The sequence below is a fragment of the Pezoporus wallicus genome, unplaced genomic scaffold (genome assembly GCF_028554395.1).
Source record: "Pezoporus wallicus isolate ANWC-B61680 ecotype Strahan unplaced genomic scaffold, APGP_CSIRO_Pwel_v1 contig_8090, whole genome shotgun sequence".
In the NCBI taxonomy this organism is placed as follows: Eukaryota; Metazoa; Chordata; class Aves; order Psittaciformes; family Psittacidae; genus Pezoporus; species Pezoporus wallicus.
The window spans coordinates 1,036,562-1,060,168 of record NW_026642841.1 but is presented as its reverse complement, the minus strand read 5'-3'; positions in this window follow the sequence as shown (position 1 = coordinate 1,060,168).

Below are 23,607 nucleotides of genomic sequence, written 5' to 3'. Positions count from 1 at the left end.
TGAAAAGTATGAAACATCCACTTCATGACTGGAAGTTAATGGAGTTTTATTGATAATACTAAAAATTAAAGAAAATTTGAAACTGAAAACTCTGTCAACTCTATATTAGGCCAATTAAAGCATTCCATTTCCCCCAGAGTTCTTCTTATATTTACTGATAGATCATGGATCCCAGCTGCTGTGCAGCAAGGACTGTTGGCATGTGGACTTTCTGGCTGTTCAGGATGCCACTGGGGAGGGACCTGTGTGATGGGTACTAAGGCAGCAGCAGAAGGACAAAGTCTCTGTACCCATAGCTGCAGGTGCCTGTGCTAGGGCACCAGTACCCAGAGCTGGGCACTGCCTACCATATGTCAATAGCTGCACATAAGATCCTTCTCTGTGCTGTACAGTTTCTTCATGGCAGCATACAGAACCATAGAGCCATAGAATGGTTTGGGTTGGAAGGGACCTTAAAGCTCATCCAGTTCCAACCCCTGCCACAGGCAGGGACCCCTTCCACTAGAGCAGCTTGCTCCAAGCCCCTGTGTCCAACCTGCCCTTGAGCACTGCCATGGGTGGGGAATCCATAACTTACAGAATCACAGAATGGTTTGGGATGGATAGGGCCTTAAGGACCATCTAGATTTTTTTTAAAGTGTCTGAAGCCTGCAAAGTGTTTGCATCTCCAACAGTTACCACATAAACTTCCACTCCTAACAAATAACAACCCCAAATGGATAAAACAAACATTCACACTTCAGGTTTCTGCAAAACCCACCCGGACAGGTCTTGCTAGAGAATCCTGCAGAGATTCACAAGGAGTTGAAAACTATCCCTGCTACTGGAAAATGATCAGGAAACTTTCAGACACAACCGAGTTTCAGATGTTGAGTATTTAAAATACAGAAATCTGCAGAAAACAACATAGAAATTTGAAGCTATGCGAAAAATTTAATTTGCAAAAAGACAAAACATGTTCCTGCCCTTTCACAACCCCTTTTGGAGTGAAACACAGCATCTCTTTGCTGGCACCGCAACTGCCTTTACTTCAGTCTTGAACTCCACAAATGTAAAAGTGCAGGGTGGGAAGGGGCACATTTCTCCTCCAAACTGGAGAAATGTCACAGAGCTTTAGATCAGGGGTTAAAAAGGAGCCTGCTGCTTTTATACTGCTTTTACTCTGCCTTTGTCCCAACCTGTCTGATCTGAAGGACATGTCTGAGCCGGGAGGGGCCCCTGAGCTGTGGATGGCACAAGCTGGGCCAGGAGCAGTCCCCACTGGGCTGTGTGTAGCCAAAGCCTCTTTAAATGCTGTTAAACTCCTGCTAGTTTGAGAAACCCCTTGTGTAACTCAGGTTGTGAAGTGCAAAGACTCCCTCAGCACTAACTGCTGTCAAATATTAATGCTGTTCCCTTTCCAGCTCTTATTCACAACAAATCTTCATTGCAGCAGGAAATGTTGCTACCCACCAGCTAGTCTGAATAGCAAAAATGTGGGATTAACTGACAGCTGTAAGACTAAACAAGGAGGTTTCTAACTAAGAAGATACCATTCCCTGCCACAGAAGATGCTGTCAGTCCTGGCACGAATAGCACTGAGGGACAGGGAGCATGCCTGTGAGGGGAGAGACTTCAGTATGATGGAAAGGAGGCTTCTGGTCAGGAGTCCCACAACCTCTTGACACCTCTTAGCTTGTCCTGCCTGGTGAGAGGTGACAACGCACATGTTCTATCAGCACACCACTTTCTCCTGCCTCGAGCAGCCAAACTCCACTGGCCCAAGCAGGCTGGAGCACATGTTCTCCAGTGCAACCCATCAACTTGCTGCCTGTCCTCTCCCATGGGGAGGTGCTGGGACACCTGCAGAGCTGTGGATATGGCAGAACGCCTTGACCTGCTCCAGCCCCACAGACCTGCAGGCTATCCTGGGTACTGGAGAGAACCCCATCCATGCTGCAGCCACCAAGCCCATGGTGCACAATGCAGCATCTTCTCCCCTCCCACGTTTCTGTACTCCTCCTGCCTCCCACCAGGGTTGCCTTAGAGGGGCAGAGTCCTTTGCTCTGAGCATGAAGTGCTCATCAGGCCAAATCCCAGTGTTGCTCTTGTTCTTGGACAACCCCAACCTTGCACTATACTGGTCTGTATTCCCTCTAGCTTGGCAGTCTGCTCTTGTTCTCAAGCCCAGGACCTGAGCCAAGCAAGGATGTTGGGGAAGTAAAATCTCACCAGGGGCTAAATCCAGGCCTGATGCAAGATCTGATCTCACTTACCTGGGTGCATATGTGAGGTCTGTCTTGCTAAAAGTCTAGTTCACTCTGGAACAGAGGAGCAGTAGGCATTTTTTCTCCAGCATCTCTGGCCTTGAGGATTCATCTCCTTTCACCTGCCCTCTGTGTGCCTGTTGGCTCTGCTTGGCAGCAGTAATATCCTTCTTTCAGCCCTTGTGGAGGGATGGGGATGTATAAAGAGCGCTAGTTTGCTGAAGAGAGAACAGATTGTGCTGAAGTCCTAACTACACCAAAGCCCTCTGCCTCCTGAAGAGCAGCTGCAGCTCTTGAACTGCAAGCATGTTATAGGACATGGGCCAAGGCTGAGCAGATTGTGATGCTGTATAGACAGACCTTTTCTGCAACCAAGCAAGCCTGAAATAACAGGGTGCATGAGTCCATCCTCCCTCTTTGCAGCAGCCTTCATTTCCTTGTGACTCATACAGTCTGGGTAATGAATTTTCTTCATTAGTCAGAAATCAATTCCTCCCACTCCTGACCAGTAGACGATGCGCAGTGCCGTATTATGTTAGCTGAACTTCTGTCTGGCCTGCCACAGAATGCAGCAGCTACTGGAAATACCAAGCTGAAGACACTTGGGGGGCAGCGAGGGCAGGATGGCCTGGGCTCTCTCCTCCACAAGCATCAGAGCATCCGATTTCCTTACTTGACTATAAATTTCAGATTTAATCCCAGCTGCTTTCTTAGGGTGAAGCATCATAGAACCGGATGAGCTTTAATGTCCCTTCCAACACAAACCATTCTATGATTCTATGAAACCATTGCTTGAGTAGAGAGGACTAGGCGGAGCCATGCATGTTTGCTTTATGTACTCTGGAAAATGCACAGAAATCCTTTATGTTTTCAGTGGTAGTAATAGCATATAATTGGTGTCTTTGCCCACCTACTGCTTCCCTCCTCTTACAACATACCCAGTGTTACAATTCTCCTTATAATGCATAGTTGCACTTTTCCATCAGCACGTCCGCAGCTGAGCATCACCGATACTCACAGTTACACTGTATGCGTAAATGCTGCAGTGTGGAAATGTTATAAAATCCTGAGGAGTTCCACAATGGTTTGTTGAACACGCACAACTGCAGCATCCCATGGACTTGTGCAATGCCCTGGAGAGCCACCCATCACCAGCATACCACCACACAGGATCCCAAGAGTGATGCCTCCAGTTCTTTCCTGCTTGCTTTCCATGTTACACACAAAATGTGCCTGGCTCACACTCCCACAAAAGTTAAGGGCTGCCCTCACAGAGAGCAAAACTGGGCAGACTTTGGAGGAGTTCAGTCTTCAAGGGCAATGTGAGTCTGCAAGGCCAGCAGATCCCTGCTGTTACAAACCAGTTCAAGGGCTTCCTTTGACCACAGTGGAAATAGGGCTCAGGAAACACATTATGAACTCAGAGAGAGAAGTGATAAAATCAACTAGTCCTATTCACGGCACTGTGCTCCTTCCCAGTAAGAGCTATGGACTTCAAAGAACTCAAAACTCTTGTAGAAGCCAAGAAGTGAAAGGACGGGTCCTAAATACATATTGACTGCTCATTAGAGCATTATGTGCCCGAGACCTGAATTCTGCAGTAGAACTGCAGTGATCTGGGCTATTGCAGTCTGCTTTGGAAAGATAGCCCCATCAGAACAAGCAACAAGAACTGGTTCATCCTTTCCTGGCTGAGAACACACAAGAAGAGGTGTCAGTGAGGATGCAAAAGGGGGTTATTGGTACTAAATTTTTGATGCTTTTGAAGGAATGCACCTGAATACCCTCATAAAGTATTAATAAGGCAGGCCAGAAGAATGGGGCAAAGAAGAGCTCTTTTCTCCAAAGGGGTAACTGGGGGGGGGGGAATAAAATAAAACAGAAACAAAAGAGGTGTAAATAGTTGGATCTGGATGAAACAGTGATTTTTCTTTTTTTTTTTTTTTTTACAGGCAGTAGTGAGGGGTCTGTAAGCCCGTATTTTGCAGTAAGGAAGAAAGAAATCACACTGTTTTACAAAGAGTAGCAAGGGTTTCCCAGAAAGCCCAGAAAAGCTCATAATCCTGCATGGAGGTTGCTCCAGCACTGTCCTGCTGTGTTGGGATAACCAGGTACCATTAAAGTATTAACAGAGCTGCAGATTGTAAGGTCAGAGGGAACACTCTGATCAGAATGAGATACTGGAGAAAATATTCCCTGTTCAAGGTGAAACACTCTCAAAAGAGAATTGATGTTAAGGAAGCACTGAAGTCCCCTGACAGAAATAACCTCCAGAAGCCTGGTGAGGTAAGCTGTGAGGAAACTGCTTATTTATAGAGTTCAGCAGCTTCGCCTGGTGATAGATAATATTGCCAGTGTTCCTCTTCATGTAGCATCTCATGTGTGAAGCCCTGTCAAGAATCTAGTCCTGCTCCTGGGTTTAACAGGAGGCACACAGAGTCTTGATGGAAGTGGTGAGATTCAAGGAAAAGGAGCCATTTATCTCACATCCCTTGTGCTGCTTGTGTTGGTGCATGCCAGGGCCCTGTTCTCCCATGTCCCAACTTGTTGTATGCCCATGCCCATGTACCAGTTCTCTGGGTTGTGGGAATGCTGGAGACCAGCAGCTGCCCAAGAAGCAGCTACCATCATACCATGTGCATCTTAGCACTTGACGTGTGTCATGCCCTGTGGCTTCCCCATCATCCCAGAGGTGCTGGTTCAGATGAATGCCAGGTTCCAAGCTTGGAGGAACAGCTTCCAGCTCTTTGTAGACTCCATGCAATATAGACCTGGGGGTCTGCCAACAAGGAACTGGCCAACTAAGCATGACAAAGCCATTCGGTATGGGAATAAGGATTGGCAGGATATTTGGAGGCTGGCAGGCCCGAGTTGTAGATGCTCTCCTGTCAAATGGCCCCACACATAGGCAAGAATTCAAACCATGACCCTGTGTAGGATCTTACCGGTTGGGAGAGATGGAAGTGGATTCATCTGCATGCACAGTGCAGTGGAGTTCATACCCACATGTGTATTCATCCAGGGGAGCAGGAGATTGAAAACCACATTGCTAAAGATTTTCAGTACCTGCTTCCATCTCAGTGGCATTATTTTATTCCATCTAATCAGAGCAGATGTATTTTTGCTGCAGCAATAAATTGCCCAGTCTCTGGTACTTGTCTGAGAGATGCACACAGATGTCTGACAGGGAATTCATTGAGTCTGTGTTAAGAATTACAGGCCTAAGGGACTCCAGTCCAGAAAATAATTTTTTTCTGTAAACTGGTTTTCTTCTGTTCAATAACAATCCAGGAGAGGTGAGACATGGACACACCCTGGGGTTTCTGTCAAGGGCAGGATGGACCAGTGTTTGAGCCACAAACTACTTCAAACCCAGCTTCTGAAAGAGGCATCTTCAGAACTAGTTTAAAATCACCAAATATTTAACTTTATTCACATCCTGATTACAGGGTAGGTTTGCCAGATAAGATGAGCTTTAAGGTTAGATTGTAACCAGAGGGTCAAAGGAGGTGATCCTGCCCCTCTACTCTGCTCTCGTGGGACCCCATGTGCAGCACTGTGTGCAGTTCTGATGTCCTCAACATAAGAAGGACATGGAGCTGTTGGAACAAGTCCAGAGGAAGCCACGAGGATGATCAGGGGCTGGAGCACCTCCTGTATGAAGACAGAGAAAGTTGGGGCTGTTCAGCCTGGAGAAGAGAAGCTGAGTGGAGGCAATGGGTTCAAACTGAAACAGGGGAAGTTCAGGTTAGATATAAGGCAGGAGCTCTTCCCTGTGAGGGTGCTGAGGCGCTGGCACTGGGTGCCCAGAGAAGCTGTGGCTGCCCCATCCCTGGCAGTGTTCAAGGCCAGGTTGGACAGAGCTTTAGGCAACAAGGTCTGGTGTGAGGTGCCCCTGCCCATGGCAGGAGGGCTGGAACTGGATGATCTTAAGGTCCTTTTCAACCCAAACCATTCTATGATTCTATGAAGGTGCTGCTTGTGTGCACTATTTTCTCTGCATTCTGTTGTGTAACTTGCGTGGTTTAAAGAAGAAGTGGTAGATCTTCTTTATTCTTCTATCCTTTAGCTACCATGACAGCAACCAACTCTGGGAGATTAGATCTACAGTCAGTACCTATTGAGAAGACATCAACCTCTTGCGAAAGTGACCTAAATTGCTACTAATTGTAGTGGCAGGGCTAAATAGCTGCCCTCAGTGTGTTTACAGCTGTAGAAACATACAGTTTGTTCTCAAGATAATGACAAACCGCTTATATTTGGTCTACAAAAGGACTGTTTGTTCCTTAAATACCTGCATCAGGACCAGTTTGTGAAAGAAAAACACAACGTCTTCATGAGCATTTCCCTGCCTGCAGCTGCATCTCTCTGAGATGCTGGTTCTGCTCAGCCAGCTCTGCTCAAAGGAATAAAACAGTTTTCTGCCAAGGAATGGGGACTCAGGAGCAAGCCCTGGTCATGGCAGAGAGATAAATATAAAGCCACATGGATCCTTAGTGATTTCCGGCATTGCCACAGATTTCAGGACTGTAAACCACTGAAGCCAGCTTGATCCCAGGGTTCAGCCACCTCTGAGATGTTGGCATCCCTGCAAAGGAGGCCAGGTAGAATCTACAGAAACTATCACTGTTCTGAGCGATGCCCTTTGCATGGCAACAGTTTCCATCTCTGCTGGCTTCTGAGAAATCTTGCAAAATTAACTATTCAAATAGGTGCCCATTGAATCCAGAGCCTCATCAAGCCAGATGAAAGAAAGGCTGAGGCCCTGAAGTCATAGGATCATAGAATCCCAGACTGGTTTGGTTTGATTTGGAAGGGACCTTAAAGCTCATCCACTTCCAGCCCCCTGCCATGGGCAGGGACACCTTCCACTAGAGCAGCTTGCTCCAAGCCCCTGTGTCCAACCCCACCTTAAACACTGCCAGGGATGGGGCAGCCACAGCTTCTCTGGGCACCCTGTGCCAGCGCCTCAGCACCCTCACAATAAAGAACTTCTTCCTTATATCTAACCTGAACTTCCCCTGTTTCAGTTCAAACCCATCACCCCTTGTCCTATCCCTACAGTCCCTGATGAAGAGTCCCCCTCCAGCATCCTTGTAGCCCCCTTCAGACACTGGAAGCTGCTCTGAGGTCTCCACACAGCTTCTCTTCTCCAGGCTGAACAGCCCCAATGTTCTCAGCCTGGCTCCATATGGGAGGTGCTCCAGCTCCTGAGCATCCTCATGGCATTCTCTGAACTTGGTCCAACAGCTCCATGTCCTTTTCATGTTGAGGACACCAGCACTGCACACAGTGCTGCAAGTGGGGTCTCACGAGAGCAGAGTCCATGTTACATGTGTGTGTTACAGAGGCAGAAAACATATCCCTGGTTTCCTGACAGACCATTTCTTGTCAGACGCTGAAGAGGCTGAGAGCTTATTTAGCTGAATAGAATAAGAGGAATTTGCAAAGCATGTGTTTTTACCCCCACACACAGCAGCTTCACAAATGTAAACTCCTCTTGCTCCCAACCTCTTCCCTCTCTGAAATCAGACACTGTCATACATAACACGGTGCTAATTTTTCTCCTCTGAAAATATTTTCCAGCAGGAGCTGTATATTTGTCCTCTTCTAAGCGGCAGTGATCTTCCTGTGGTCTGTTGCTATGTTTCTGGGTCATCAAGGATCTGGCCTGTGCCCTAAATGAAGAAAATAAGTCAACTTCCCCACTTATGGACTAGAATTGCACTTCTTGGCTTTTTGGGCTGTCCCAGCTGTTGTCCTGAGCTTCCCAGTATGGTTGGACATCCAGTAAACATGTTCCATATACAAGCACGGTGGTTGCTTCGTATCGACCCCCAGATCTCCTGGCCTGTATGAAAAGGCCCCTTTGAGGTCTGCAGGTGGGAGTGTTTGCACCAGAAAAGGAAAAATCCTAGGATTTAAACAACACAAGGCTGCAGCATTGGCTCTGGCCCTCTCTGTTCATGGTAACACAGGCTCAGCACTTCCATTCTTCTACTTGTCAATGTTTCGGGGCTGTTCCTCTTTCCAATCAATCAGCTCTAAAGGACCAGTGATAATAGCAGCTGACATCCTGACCTTTTAGAGTAGAATAAGCAAAAAATCCCATGTGGCAGACTGCAGAATGCACAGTTTTGCTTTTCCAGTGCCCGTTAGCCACATATTTTATACCAAGTGAGAAGCAAAGGGACAGGCCTGAAGTAACAGTGGATGGCAAGGGGGATGAGGTTTGGTGCTGATGCAGAGAAGGCCGATGCAGAAAGCAGATGCAATTCCCCAGCTTTACTTGGCACTGCTGGATCCCCAGGTGTCCTTTGCCTCCAGGGGAGCCCAGGAAAGAAGGGACCTGTGAGAGACCCAGATGACAGAACCTGACATGGGAAAAGGAGGGAAAAAAGCTCCAGGAAAATGTAACAACCAAGACGACTTACTCTGCCCCTCTATCTCTGCCTGTTGCTAGCAGAGGATCACCCAAGCCTTTTGAGACAAGTCCAAGGGCTGTGCTTACACTTGGCTAATATTTGGCAGTTGGAGAATAATAAATACTGAGCTTTCAGATAAGCAAAATGTTATTGTTTTATAAAATCATCATTTGAGTGTTGCAATTAAAAGCATTTTAATTAGGCATTGCCAATTACGCCTACAAGTCAGCACTAACAACTTGTCATCTGCATGGGAATGTATTCCAAAGAGGGAAAGGGACTCTGCGAAGGCTTTTTCTCTCTTATTTCTTAGACCATTTTCTACAGTTCTCTGGACTGTTGGTGAGCCACAAACCCACAGCTGAATAAAGCTATCTAAGGGGAGAAAAAATCAGGGACGTGTTCTCAAAGAAGAGCTGTAAAGAGGAACATAACCATCTGTGGTGGAGACAACAGAGGTCTCTGGTAGTACTGGGCTTTCTGACCACCCTGCCTGGCTCTTGCTTAAAGCCTCTGAGGACTTTGTCTTCCAGTGCAATGGAAGTGGAACATTTCCATAATGATGCTCCAATAGGTCCTGTCTTGCTCTGTGATACCTGTGTTCATCCCATACCATGAGCAAGGCCACTTAGGAAAAGCCTGGACACACCACAAGCCTTTTCAAGCCAACCTGAGGAAGATTTCGTATTTCCTGGGGCAATACATTTTATAGGATTTTTCTTCTATGAAGATATTAACATTGGGCCTAGGCTGTTGTTCTCTTTGCAGGCGAGATCACCTTTGTGTGATCTACGTATTCATAGCAGGAGGAGATGAGTGAAAGAGGTCACTTGTAGGCAATGTTCCCACCAGTACCGCTGCCGCTTTCACTCTGCAGACGGTGGGACCGAATCCAGCTCGGCACTGGAAACCAATTGCACACCCCAGGTGTAACTTCATTTAATTAAAGCAAAGGATGGATCACCCAGCACCCATGCTTAGGAAGGCATATTCACAAGATCTCTTCTAATCACCTTTTTGGCACTAGATGAGCCGATACACTTACAGCTTTTAAGCTGGGAAGATCATATTCTGCAGTTACATGCTACTTACAGAGCCAGGTTAGGGTTTTAATAAAAGGGAGCTGAAATGCTCTCAGTGTGCCATGATTGCCGTGTCAGTCTGCATTGCTGCTGAGACCGAAGGCAATGGCATGTCTTTGGAGAAACATTTTTTTTGGCAGCTAAATATTTTCTTTCCAAAGTAAATCACTTGACAAAGCTGCTGTTGCTGGTATTAGGGTTTGTGTTAGCTGGCGACAGCTTATTTTTCCATATTTAACAGATCAAGGGAGATGAACCCAGAGCTTTTGGGTGTAGCTTCAGAAATGCTCGATGTTCACCCTCACCCCTTACCAGCTCCTGCAGATGCGTGACCTACAAAGCAGATCATCCTGATAGACCTTCTTCAGAGCATTTTATTAGGCTGGAAAATGCCCAACATGGATCCCTATAGGGAGCTGCCTGGAAGCCAGAATGGCTCTGCGCTAGGCTAAGGAGCTAAGGATGACCTTGGACACTGTCTTAATCCATGGATTGTAATCCAGTCCTTCTGGGCTGGTTTGAGGACAGGACTCCTCCTCTGCTGAGGGGGATAGAGACACCACTGGCTTCTTCTGGGGCAGCAGACCTGGACAGCGGGCACAGAGCTGCCCAGCTCTTCTCTCTCTGCCAGAAAAGAGAAAATCCCATTCCAGAGGGAGATAATTACCCCTGACTGACCAAATCCTCAGTCTCTAATCTGCAAATAGCTGCTGATACATAATCGCCCTCCTCATTAAAAGTGATAATGCTCCTGCTCCTACTGGCACCCACACCCTCTCCTCCTGCACTTCCTTGACATTCCCTCTCATCTCCTCCTACTTTTGGATAAGTGATCTGATCCCTTTTCCAGCAGCTCATCATGAGCCCAAAGGAAGTTGTGATGGCTCTTCTTTCTGCGTGCCCTTTCTGGCAAACTAAAGCAGAGCTGAACCCATGAACCTCAGACCAGTGCTGGCTGCCTCTTGCTGCTGCTTAAACCCATGGTCCTATTCAGATCCAGCCACTGTCCCATATACAAATGTTCCTCACTCTGTTTCAGTGCCAGAGATGTTAACAGTGTCACCATGATAAAAAAGACTGGATGCTTCTGTGGGTAATGAGAAAAGTCTCTATAGGGGAATGAAGTTCTCTTGATGTAGGGGCTGAAGCATCAGCGGAGTGCTCAGGGCAGAAGCTTCTTATCAGGGTCAAGAAGACACTGACTGCCTCGACTGCACTGGGACTGCTCTCAGCTCGTCTTTGAACCAGCTCCTGCCAGACACTTCTCACAGACAGGATATGTGGTCATCTCTTCTGCTTTTACTCAGCAGTATCTGAAAAAGCTGCTCATCTGGGATGCCTCCCAGCCTCTTACATCAGCATGGTTCCTGTCTAGCACAGGTTTAAATAACAACTATCACTGATGTCTCCCAGTGACTACTTGCCTGTCTCAATTGCAGTTTAGCTGGCAAAGGTTCTCATGTTATTCTGAATTAAATGAGACACCCTTTCCGATTTTCCATTTGGAGCAGGTCTGTGTCTCAAACTGCTGGCTCCTTTTGGAGGAGAAAATAGAAAAACCACTTGCTGAGTGGCAAAAAGCCTCATTCTGTCCATGTCTTGTCTTTCACACCCATGTAAAAGCCCGCGTGCACGTGTGCCTTGGGAGGAGATGGTGTGCGTGTGTGTGTGGGAAGCTGCACTCCACTTGCCAAGGTGAAAATAACGACAGAAAGTGAGGCAGGTCTCATTGGGTCTCAGACTTCAGACACCTGCATATTCCCGTGGGAACTGGGTTTTGAAGTCTCTGGGGTCAGTTCTAAAGTCTCATTTTGAAGCAGCTCCAGCCGTGTGTGTAAAAGGGCTGCTGGAAACCAGCTAATAGAGCTCTTTGCTGCCTGCTGTCCCTTGTCCCTTCTGGGGCCACTGCTGGGTCTGGCATCCTTATAGCTGTGAGATCTAGCTAATCCCATTGCGCAAGCAAAATAGCCCTAAATCTTCCCTGTCTGATTCTTGACTCCAAAGAAACATTTCATGGGTGATTGTGGGTGATACAGTGTGTGGTAATAGAAGTATTTAAATGGGATTTATGGGTGACACCTGTCACATAGACCCTTCCATCAGTGACAGGCTGGAGAGATTTACACAGTGACAGTGTGAGCTTGTTGTAATAGCTCCCTCAGTCACCAGCAGAGCATTTGAGCCTTTCGGTGTTCATCAGAAGCACAAGCTGGGCTGCTTTGGCCACTGTATGATATGGCACTACACAAAATCAGAGGCAAAGAGTGGAGTGCATCTTGGCATCCATCCATAACAGATTTCCTTAAATCCTGAAGCTCTGCTCGCCTTTTTGTCAAACACTGTAGGAGGCGTTTTGATGAGCCATTGGTCACAAGAGCTTTGTGGGAGCAAAAAGCACTTGATAAGGTCACTGCCACATGACTTATCCTCTCTCCTGAGTGCTCCACACCTTTTCCTTGTCCCTATTTCCTAGTGACTCTGGCAAAGTGGTCACTGCAAGGGTCCTGGCTTGCCTGTATCCCCAGCTGTGCCATCAGGTTGTCTCTTCCATTCCTATATAGACAGTTCAATGCAGGTTCTTGTTTGTTTCTCCAGGCAGCCAGTCTTCTCCCTGCATCTCCAAGCTGCAGTTCAAAACACTCTCCCCCACCTCCTTATTTACTTCATCTGCAGGCTCCACAGCAGGCATTTCCCCCAGCCCCCTCCAGAAAAGCCTTCCTGCCCCTTCCCACTAAAGGATTGCCGAGGATATCTGCAGTGAGATTGTCTCTAGGAGACCACTTGTGCTGTCCTGATGTTAACTCACAGCGTCAGCTCCGCTCAAGCCCAGCCAGGATGCAGGAAGGTTCCAGGCATGATTTCTAGTGCTTAGGATTTTATTTGGGAAGGGGTTTGTAAATGGATTCATTTTTTCCTCATTGTTCTTTCCCCGAAGACCCATCTTTGGCTATTTATGTGAAGCAGTTTGTATCACAGCACACACATGCGTAGCAAACAACTGAAGGCACCAGTCAGTCTAAACATGCCTGGTGTACAGAGTGCTTTGCTCCCTGAGCTATCAAAGGCTGCTGGGTACTACCTTGAATCGACCTGTGGGAGTTGACTCTGTGAGAACATTTTCTCAGTAGTAACTTAACACATTTATTGGATCTTGGGCTTTCTTGGGTTTTTAATATATATCTTTATAATTCCGCCATCAGGCAGCCATGGATTTCTGAAATTAGCCTGTCATAACAAATTCATGTCCTCATCAAAGGCTGCTGTTGTGCTTCCTCCCGGACTGGAGCATTCACAGACTAGAGCTGCATTATAGCAGTCATTTCAAAGTTCAATAGTGTATTTTCAAAAGCAATTGCTTTTAAATGCAGTTCGTTGCGTAACAGCAAATTCAGACTTGCACTCACCTCAGAATTAAAGTTAAATTCTCTAAATAATAAGTCAGCTCCTGTTCACTCTTGTCTTTGCTCTGGTTTGTTCTAAAATGCTTCAGCTGTGCTTGGTGTCCCTGAAAGAGCAAGGTTGGCAGGACTGACTAAAGCCTTTTCACCACAAAGAGGGGGATTGTCAAACCCAGAGAAAAGGGGATCCTGCATTTTTAATCTCTCAAAAGTTACTCTTTCACATGACTCTCGGGCCTGAATGAGAACCTGTTCTGTAGAGAGGTCCAGGGTGGGCTTGGATTGAGAGTTACAGGTGGCTATGCTGAATGCCAGGGTTTGAAGAGAAGGAGCAGCTCTAGGTCAGGAATGATAAGGAAATTGATGGAAACTTTTCTGATCAGTAAACCCCCTACCACTGACCTAGCAAACCTCCTCCTCCTGATGCAGGGCACCATCTTTTTGCTTCTGGATGAACCAAACACCCCTGTTGGCACAGTGGAACAAGTTCTTCCTGAAACCTTGTGTCCTTCCACTCCCTTGTTCTCCTGAATTTTCTCTTGGCCCCACAACTATTCTTTCATTATGTTGCTCCGAAAAATGGCCTCCTCCCCCAGGATTCCTATGGGGATGTCCTTTTTTGACCTTGTCTTGCACACAAAAAGCAGTACAGCTTTTCCTTCTATTCACACTCTGCATGTCCACCTCTCTACCCCAAATGCTCTTGCCTGTTATTCATGTTGTTTTTTTGGGGGGATGCACAGTTTGGACATGTACAGCTCACCACTGTGAGCATCCTTGGCTGGTGAGAGAAAGGAAGCCCTTATTGAACACAGTTAAGCTGACCTGCCTGCGTTAGGTAGTTGTCTTCATAAACATCCTCAAAACCACCTCAATATCACTCTGCAAATCCACTCTGAAAACTTTTCCTTCCCCTGGCCGCGACTCACAGGTCCTGGGTGCATTAAACCCACCATCTATCACATTAACCAATCAAGTCAGGCTGTTTGCTTGTACTCTCTCTTCTGTCTGTAGTCCCTGTTTTATTTTCCCTTGTTTTATGGAAGTTTCAGAGGTGCTGTCTTCTAATCCAATTCCTAGGTGCAATCAACATAATAATAATAACAGTGGCATTGATGATACACATTTCCAATTAGTTGTGACAGATTGAATCTATGCAGGATGATGCTGGCTAATAAGTGTTTAGATTACGTCCCACTGGAATCACGAGGAGATTTTCCTTTGTTTTTCCACAGGTGCTGGCGTGTCTTCTAATGTAATTTAGGGACACAAGCTTTGAGCCCCGTTACTGCTGAATCAACACTGACGGGTCTATCGGCTTTTGTGAGAACCACGGTCAGAACAGTCAGGCTTGTGAGCCTAAAGGCACTTTAACAAAAGATGCTGATCATCCCAAACAGCCATCTATGCGCAAAGACGTACAATAGTTTGTCCAAAGCTGAGCTGGAAAGCTGCAGGAATTGGAGCCTGTGAGCCTAGCACTTACTCTGCAGTTAATTAAGGTGATCTCTTTATTTGTCTTTTCCCTTGCGAGGTCTCAGACAGCAATAATCCAAGTGAATAGAAGATGTTCAGAAGTTAACCTTTCTTTTCTTGGCAGGTTGGGAAATTATAGCTTATTGATTGTAAATAAATTCCCTACCAAGTGGTGCTCAAAGGTACAATGCATAAAGAAACAAACTGTAGTAGATACAGAGCTCTCATATCCTCTCGTGTGCTGAGGGTAGGTTGTTTTATCCTGACCCTTCTCATAAAGCATCCTCAATAACCAGCAGAGATAACGTTAGAAGAAGTAGTGTACGGGCTTTACCAGTGAGCAAACCACTTTATCAGTGAGACTGATTATCTTTTGGGAAGGGTGGGTGTAGTACATAGAAACAAATACAGTATAGAAACAAATGATGACTCTTGAATGGTAACTGCTGCGTTTTGACCACAAGGTTTGAGTGCTCAGAAGGTGATCCTGGTTCAACCCAGGCCATGGAAAGTAGGGAAAGTACAAAGGAGTGGGGGTAAAAAGGGCAAAATTAGTTCACATGTTGGCTTTTCAAGCAGAGAGCTATTGGTCACTCAGAGAAGAACTCACAGGCCTCTCAAGCGTTACAGCTTTGCTAAAGGCCGATTCAACCACAGAAGAAACAAAATATTGGCTGTTGGCTGCCTATGGAGGAGGAGATGTGCTATAGCATAGAGGTGAACCAAAACTAAATAGTGAGCAATAAGGAGCAAACAGTGACAGCAAAGGGCTGAATGTCTTACCATAAAGTTAACAGGATGAATTAATGAATGATTTTCATAGAGAAATAAGAACTGTATTCTCGAAGGAGATTGCTCACAATGAACAATTCGCTCAGATCCAGCCAGAAGAAAGGAAAAGGGTAAGAATAAATAGTCCTTCTCCAAAAGGAAAGGCTATTAATACTGCAGTGTCTTAATGGTTCATACACGGACCATTGTTATCAAGTGTATTTATTAATAACTGGAGGCCTGAGCATTCATTTCAATGCATGAGCAGTGAAAAGAAAATCTGTGGAGAAAGATGAAGTCACATATAATGGTCAAGTCTTGAAAGCTTAGGAAATTCCGTAACTTCCATGACGGGGCAGTGCAGTGGCTGGACAAATTTGGTGCATAAAAGGGAAATACTAACTGGAAGGGACAATCTGAACTATTTATGTCAATTAATGGGTTCTAAACTGACTGTAACTGCTCAACAAATCTCATCATCACTGTGAAAATGCAATGAGAACATCTGCTTGGTGTGCAGGAGCTGACAAACAGTAAACAAAATCTGTGAGCTGAGAAAGAAATGAAATCAAACACAGTCTTGGAGGACCACACTGCCAGAGACCTCAGTGCTTGAGGCACATCCCCAGCCCTCACATCACCATGATGTGCAACCACTGCTGTCACCTGCCCTAGCTCATGGCAGCAGAAGCCAGCCCCAAGAGAAGGATTCCCAAACCTCACCTCACCAATGGCTGGGAGAAGTCCTTGTTTTCCAGTCTTGACACAAGTGCATGTACCCCACCTTGCTGCTCCATCAGAGCATCTCAGGATGACAGGCACCAGTTAACACCAGAATGAGAGCCAACATATAGGGAACAAGTTAAAAACCCCTCCCAGAGTTCACAGCTCCTCCCTCACCCTTGCTATTGGGGTCCTTCAGCAAACCAGGTGCTTTGTCTTCCTTTAATAGCAGTAATCACCTAATTGTCAGCTCAAGCACGGTGGTGAAGCCTCTTAATGTTTCCGTCTCTACTTCCTCAAGTTCCTTCCTTTGGAAAACGAATACCTGAAAGGTGAGTTTCCAATTCTTACACGAAAAAACTCTCTCACCGTGCAGCAGGGAATCCCAGGCAGCAGCACCAGTCTAGCATCTAGCCCCTTTCCATACGGATCCCTTCCCCACCCTTTCTGCTTCTGTCATCCCTGCAGAGCTGTCTGGGCTGGGCCTTCAGTGGTTTCCACAAGTCTTTTCACCCACCTCAGCTGACAATACCCTTGATGTTTTCTCTACGAGAAGAGGCTCCTACCTCACCTGCCCTGAGCCCTACCTGCCCTACACTTGCCTTAGCACCAGTGCAATCTGTTTGAACAGGGTGTTTGCAGCTGGTTGGGTGATTTGGGTTATAAAACCTATGATTTCATCAGACCCTGAGCTTTGGTGCTGGCTCCTTGAGCACCTGTCAGCAGATCCTTGCTATGTCTCCAGTTTTCCTGTTCCAAATCCTTCCCTTCTCCTAAACCTACCACTGTGGATGTGGATGTTTGGCAGGCTATTTTCCCTTGGAGTACAGTTTGTCTTCAATCACCTTCCATGCAGTGCAGCACTTAATACAAGCCTTGTAGCTCTCCTCCTTTTCAGCTGATACACATTGTAAGTTAAAATGCAATCTTATGCCAATTCCATAAACAAGCTTCCAGCTAGCATTCTCTCCCTAATGTCCTCTAATCCGTGCTTGGGCACTTAAAATCTTCCATTACTCTGCTCTTTTCTATGTCTCTTATTGTTTGTTCAAACCACCTTCCAGGCCAGTCCTTTCCTCCCACATAGAAAAGCGAGATGCTTTTCCCATCTTCCCATTTACTGCCTACTTACCTCATAAAGTATGTTGCTAAGCAGATACTCACAGTTGAGCCTTTCAAATAAAACTGATACATGTAAAACACTGTACAGCTAGCAGTGATTACTGCAGTAAGGAAGGTCCCAATTCTTTGCATAACTCCCCTGATTTCACAGGAGCAGTTCTTCATACAAACTGGGGTAGATGGAAAGTGTTTCCATTCTTATTTTCAGGTACTTTTAATAGGCTTGCAGATAGTTGTCCTTTGGGCTGAAATTGCCTCTAATCAGCATCTATCCCACAGGGTTTTCTCCCTTGTTTTGAAAGTTGGAGCAGAATTAGGAGAGCTGGTTTGGAATATGGTGAAGAGGAGAAAATACATTCTTTTTTAATCTTTCTGACCTTTTTCTCTTGGCAGCTCTACAGCTGAATTGGCTGTGGTTTGAAAGATGCAATTTGGCAGGAAAATAGCCCTCATTGGGGAGCAGTGCAGGGCTTTGTATTGCAGGAAATTGGGTTTGATTTGCCCATGCTACATGTATTCAAAAATTGCAATCTGACCATATGCAGCAGAGGGCTTTTGCTAAGCTGATTAGAGGACATGTTGACCAGGGAATAAGACTCTGCATCTCTGCAGAGCCAGAAGTGAGTTCCTGATGGATGGGCATCCCCAGCATGGCAGAGAGGGATGCTCCACTCCTTCACCCTCAGAACCACTGTCTGTGGAAGGCAGGAAGGGCTCCTTCAGGTGAGAGTCAGCTGGAGACAGGCATGAAGCAAGAGCCACCCAAAACCTGTCTTTACATCCTGAAAACCATTGTCCCCCAGCTTGTACCTATGGTTTGATTTTGCAGTCTGGTCTCTACCCCCTACTGCACTAAACCATGCTCACTGCCATGTGCATGAGCTATTCCCCTATTTCCAACAGCTTTTTTTTCTGGCTAGTAAAGACCTTGCAGGTTCAGATCCACAATGCATAATGCAATGAGACTTTCCTAGGTCCAAGTCTGACCACCAGGAAAAATGAGACCACAGCAACACACAGGATCCATATTTCCCATCCATTTAAAGCCAGAGAAGAGATTTTTCACAAACTTCCTCAGCTATAAGGGTTCTTCAAATCCTCTTCACTCCCTTTATACATTAAATCATTCTCATGCAGACACCAGCCCATTGCAAAAAGCAGTGCATATTGCTGCAAGAATACTGGCAAATCATATTCATATGCAGATGCTTTGGAGTCGTTGCTAAACTTTGTGTGTGAACCAACTGAATTAGTGGAACAGAATATTTGGCTAAAATAAAAATATCTTTGGACCTGACAACTGGAAATCCATTCGCAGCAGTGATTTCTGATAGTTGTACTGCATGAGCAAACTCAGTGCTTAGGGGAAAAGGATCAAGAAGCAGGATGAAGAGATACGAAGCACTGGAAAACATGTTCCTTCTGGAACATGGTCCTGGCCATCCCGGATGGATCCTGGTCTGCTGTGACATTGTTCCCTTTCTTACTAACCTGCATTTTCCTAACAGAAGTGTTTAATTTTTTATTCAGCACCAGTTTTAAGAACCCTGTTTCATGCTGGTTTGTAGCTTACTCTGAACATAGCCTTGCTGAAACCAAAGTGGAGGGATAAACTAACTAGTGACCATGTAAATACATGCACAGAGAGAGGGAGTTGATTAAATTGAGCTCTTTGCCTTAGAAATGCTTTCCCTTGTGATTTGACAGGGAGATGAGGGTCAGATGTTACACAGAGTTTCTGTTCCATACCCTCCCTACAGCCATTGTCATTTGTGTCCATTCAGTAAGATGTGCAATTCATATGCTTTTCTCATTCCACTTCAACAAATCTTTCCTCATTGTTTGCAGCATGAGAGTACATAAAGCATCAAAAGTGAGGCAGTGCTATTTCTGCCCTGTGCTGCAGCAGAAAACTCATTAATTGCGTTTTTGGCAATGAAGCACAATGAGGTACATGCATATAGGACTTAAATATGCAGGAAATGTTCCCCTAAGGAATAGCCTTCCCTTTTGGAGTTGCTCTGTGCAGTGCCAGTGACACAGGAGTGGCTTCACGGTGTAATTGGGGTGGGTGACCATGCTGAGGGTAAAAGTGGCAGCAGCTAGTCAAGGTGTGTGAAATCTGGGGCTGCTTTTAAATCCAGTTCACAGGAAATCCTGTACCTCCAGGAGTAGTGAAGGTAGTGGAAAGGAGGATAATACTGTGCAGCTCGGTGTGAGTTATAACTAAATGAAAAACCTACATCAGGGTCTTTTGAGATTACACATTCAGCCCCTTATGTAAATGCTCTGTGATACGGGCTTTGCCATGGGGCTGCACAGCGTATCTCCCATGATACAGTAAATCATATCAGGTTTTTTCTTCATTTGCACCTGTTCCTCCATGACAGTGCACATGCACAGTATGATTTCCTGCATGATTAGAGGCCCTGTATGTCCTCTAATGTGGACCTAACGTTATCATAGAATAGTAAGGGTTGGAAAGGACTTGGGTCACCTAGTTCCAACCCTCTGCCGTCTTTTATTACCTGTTCTCAGTTCTTCTCAAAGCAGAGATAAAGAGTACGGAACAGATTTCAGGGTGAAAGAAGGTAGCTGGTGCTCACGCTAGTGTCTGTGCAGGGCTATAGGCACTTGAGATCACCCAGTCCAGCTGTGCCTATCTCCATGCTGTGTGTTTTGGGATGTAAACGTGTATGACAGAAAGTGGGTTTAGGAATGAAACAGCAACTCACAGGACCAGGTAATCCTGGTTGTTTTAAATGCAGGAATGGCTGCTGATCCAGACGAACTGGGAAGAAGAGCGCTTAAGAGAGTGAATTTATATTCTGAGCTTTTACTTCATACTCACAGCTGTCTGAAAAACATCACCCCCCTCAGCCAGCTACTCAATGAGGAGAAGGAACAGCTCAGATCTGGATGGGCTGTTTGTCAGGTATGAATTCTCTCATCCAGCCACTCTCACTTCTATTCAGCACATGTAATGAATGTCTGAAAAATCTGGAAATTTATGTTCAGATCAATGGGAGCTGATTAATTACCTAAGATGTATTCAGATAACAGAGTTGAGAGGAAAAGCAGAGGCAATGCTTTCAAAAACGCTCAATGAAGTAAACCAAGTACACTGAGAATATGTTTGAAGGATAAGTGCAAAGACGACCCAGGCAAGCAGGGTATCAAAGAAAGGAGACATCCAAAAGCCAGGCTTACAATCAACAACATAGACACGAAGAAGAAAAGAACTCTCTAAAGCTATTAAAAATCTGGAAGCCTATTAAAAATGGATTAAAAAAGGTACAAGGAAATCAAATCAAGAGACATGGAGTGCCACTTGCGAAAGAAACCTTTAACAGAGTGGAAAAATTACTCTGTGATCCAAGTGAATTTAAATAGTGGCTCCAGTGATGATAGAGAACAGCACTGTCTTATTTCACAGACCTGCTCCTAACAGATGGAATGTTGATGCCCTGCCAGTCTATAGGGATAGACCAGGGAATCCATCCTGCATGTCCAGCCATGGTGTCCCCACCTCAGATGATCAACGACACAACTGCTACTTAAACTGCTCTGCCTCTTACTTCACCAAGAGGATCAGCTAATCCTGGTCATGGCTCACTTACGTGTTTTGAATAGGGTAAAAACTCTGAAAACCAGAAAGTGTAAAGTTAGTGCAAGTGAAAGCTGGATCTGCCTCTCAAACCCTTCCTGTACCAGTAACCCTCTCAGCACCATGATCTGCCAAGGGCCAAGCAGAGAGGCAGTACCCAGCCTGTGATGCTCAACACTGTGTGGGTTTGAAGCTCTTTGTCCATGAAGCAGTGGAAGGGGGAGAAAGCCAAGATAATACTGGCACACAAGAGAAAGGTGATGATTTTGTGTCCAGCCTCAAAGCACAGCACTTCTGCAAAGGACTGACATTTTTTTCCCAGACATGTATGAAGACAGGCTGAGAAAGTTGGGGCTGCTCAGCCTGGAGAAGAGAAGGCTGCGTGGAGACCTCATAGCAGCCTTCCAGTATCTGAAGGGGGGGCTATAGGGATGCTGGGGAGGGACTCTTCATTAGGGACTGTAGTGACAGGACAAGGGATAACAGGTTAAAACTTAAACAGGGGAAGTTTAAATTGGATATAAGGAAGAAATTCTTTCCTTTAGGGTGGTGAGGCACTGGAATGGGTTGCCCAGGAAGTTGTGAATGCTCCATCCCTGGCAGTGTTCAAGAACAGGTTGGATGAGGCCTTGGGTGACATGGTTTAGTGTGAGGTGTCCCTGCCCATGGCAGGGGGGTTGGAACTGGATGATCTTAAGGTCCTTTCCAACCCTAACTATTCTATGATTCTATGATGAGAAGTCATTTCTGCTCCAGCATCAGCTGCCTCTTGGAAACACACCAGACTCAAGCACCAATACCTGGGACGAAAGCAGGTGCTTATGGGGGTTAGAAAGGCCTTGCCCAATCCTGTCTCTCCCAGGTGAGAATCTAATGGCAGTTCTACTTTTCCTCACTTTCTTATTTCAGCTTGATTTTGTTTGCAGGAGTATCAATGCTAACACCCAAAACATGACTCCAGTAGCAAAGGGATTAAAAAGTTACCAGGAATGTCTCCATCTCTTCTTCAAGCCTAGGTTTAGTTTCCCAGGACACCCCTAATCTTCAGGAGACTGTTCCAGATCATTACAACTCTTCCACTAAAAATCTTCTGATAACTTCCTAAATGCTTTCATGGCCAGCATGTTGCATTTGTTCTTGTTCCAAGGTAGTCTTTAGCCTAAATAGCTTTCTTCCTCCTGTCTGTTTATCCCTCTTCTCTCATTGCATGACATAGTCTCCCTTGGCCATTGCTTTTTCCGATTACACCAGCCAAGCCCTTCCTCTCCTCAGGCAGAGGAGCTCTCAGCACATGTGACCCCTTCTGCAGCCTTTCTCTCCCTCTTCCCATTCACCATCCTTCTACAGGGATGTCAAGAGATGTGCAGTGGTCCTGGGTGCTGTCACACTGCGGAAGGGATGCAGTAGCCTGATTCACCCATTCCTAGTGGGAAAATGTTGTCTGGGATAAACACATTTGCCTTTCTCAGAGCTGCACCACGCTGTCAGCTCACCAGCTCCTTGTGACAGATGAGTAGAAACAAATTTCTCTCCTGTTTTGTCATTTCCAAGTGATGAGGCCCAAGCTTCAAACAGAAATTCATGTCATTAGTCCCAGCATGCCCAGCTCTGCACTTTGTACTAGCAGATTTCATTCTGTTTCTATTACTTCCCTCATCAGGATCATCCAAGTGTTTTAGTTTTGGTATTTGATCCGATTTTCCATTTGCCTTCAGGTCTTTAATTATTCTTTCCTCACAAATTCATTCTAAGCCTTGCATATACCATCCATGTCTCCAGTTGCCTGGATCCTTTATTTCTGTTTTGAAACAGGAAAACCGGGCTTGCCATTTTCTCATGCTCGACTCATGTACTAAAAAGCCTTACGAGTGGACTCATGATTTCATGTACCCGTTCTTTCAGGAGGCTGGGTTGGGTTATTTGTCCCCCCTGGCTTCAGTGCATTAAAGCTCTTTCAGTTTTGCTTTCACCTTGGACACCGAAATTTCCATTTTTATGAATCTCGTGTCCATTAGTGATCATCCCTGTGCCCTTGTGTCCTGAAGCAGCATCTTTATTGCAAACTGAAGTAAAGCACTCATTTCAGGTTTCTGCTGTAACTACATTTATTCTGTAGTTCATCCATCTTCCTTTTATTTATTTATTTTTTTTTATCTCTGTGGCCAAGGTTTTTTACTTAAAATACAAAAAACACAGCATTTGCAAGTTGTATCTCAGCTTGAGTTTTGGCAAGTCTCATCTCAGGCTTGCAGTTTATGCACCCAGAGGGAGTCTGTTGTTCAGTCTCTTCTTCCATCCTCTCAGGCTCTCTGCTTTCCTGCAATCTCTCTTCCAGCTGTATATTCACTCCCTTTGCCTGGAATGTGCCTTCCAGATCAGTTATGCACTTCTGACTTCCCAAGGTCTCTCCTGCTCTCAGGGCCTTCTGCTCTCCTGTAGAGAGCACAAGTGGAGCTGGCTGCATGGTTGCTCTGTTTCTTGGTCTGCCCTTCCCAAATATGGATCAGGTTTAATTCATCCTTCTGTTTAAATTGAACCGATCTGTGATTGCAGAATCATAGAATGGTTTGGCTTGGAAAGGATCTTAAGACCATCCAGTTCCACCCTACCTGCCATGGGGAGGGACACCCCATCCCAGTTTATCTCTATAATGTCCTCCATGGTTCACTGAAGTTAACCTCCCAGGGCTTGGGTGCAGGCTGTGGAGCTGTAGATCCAGCCAAAGAATCAGGGAGCTTAGCAGGCTGGAGGAGGCAG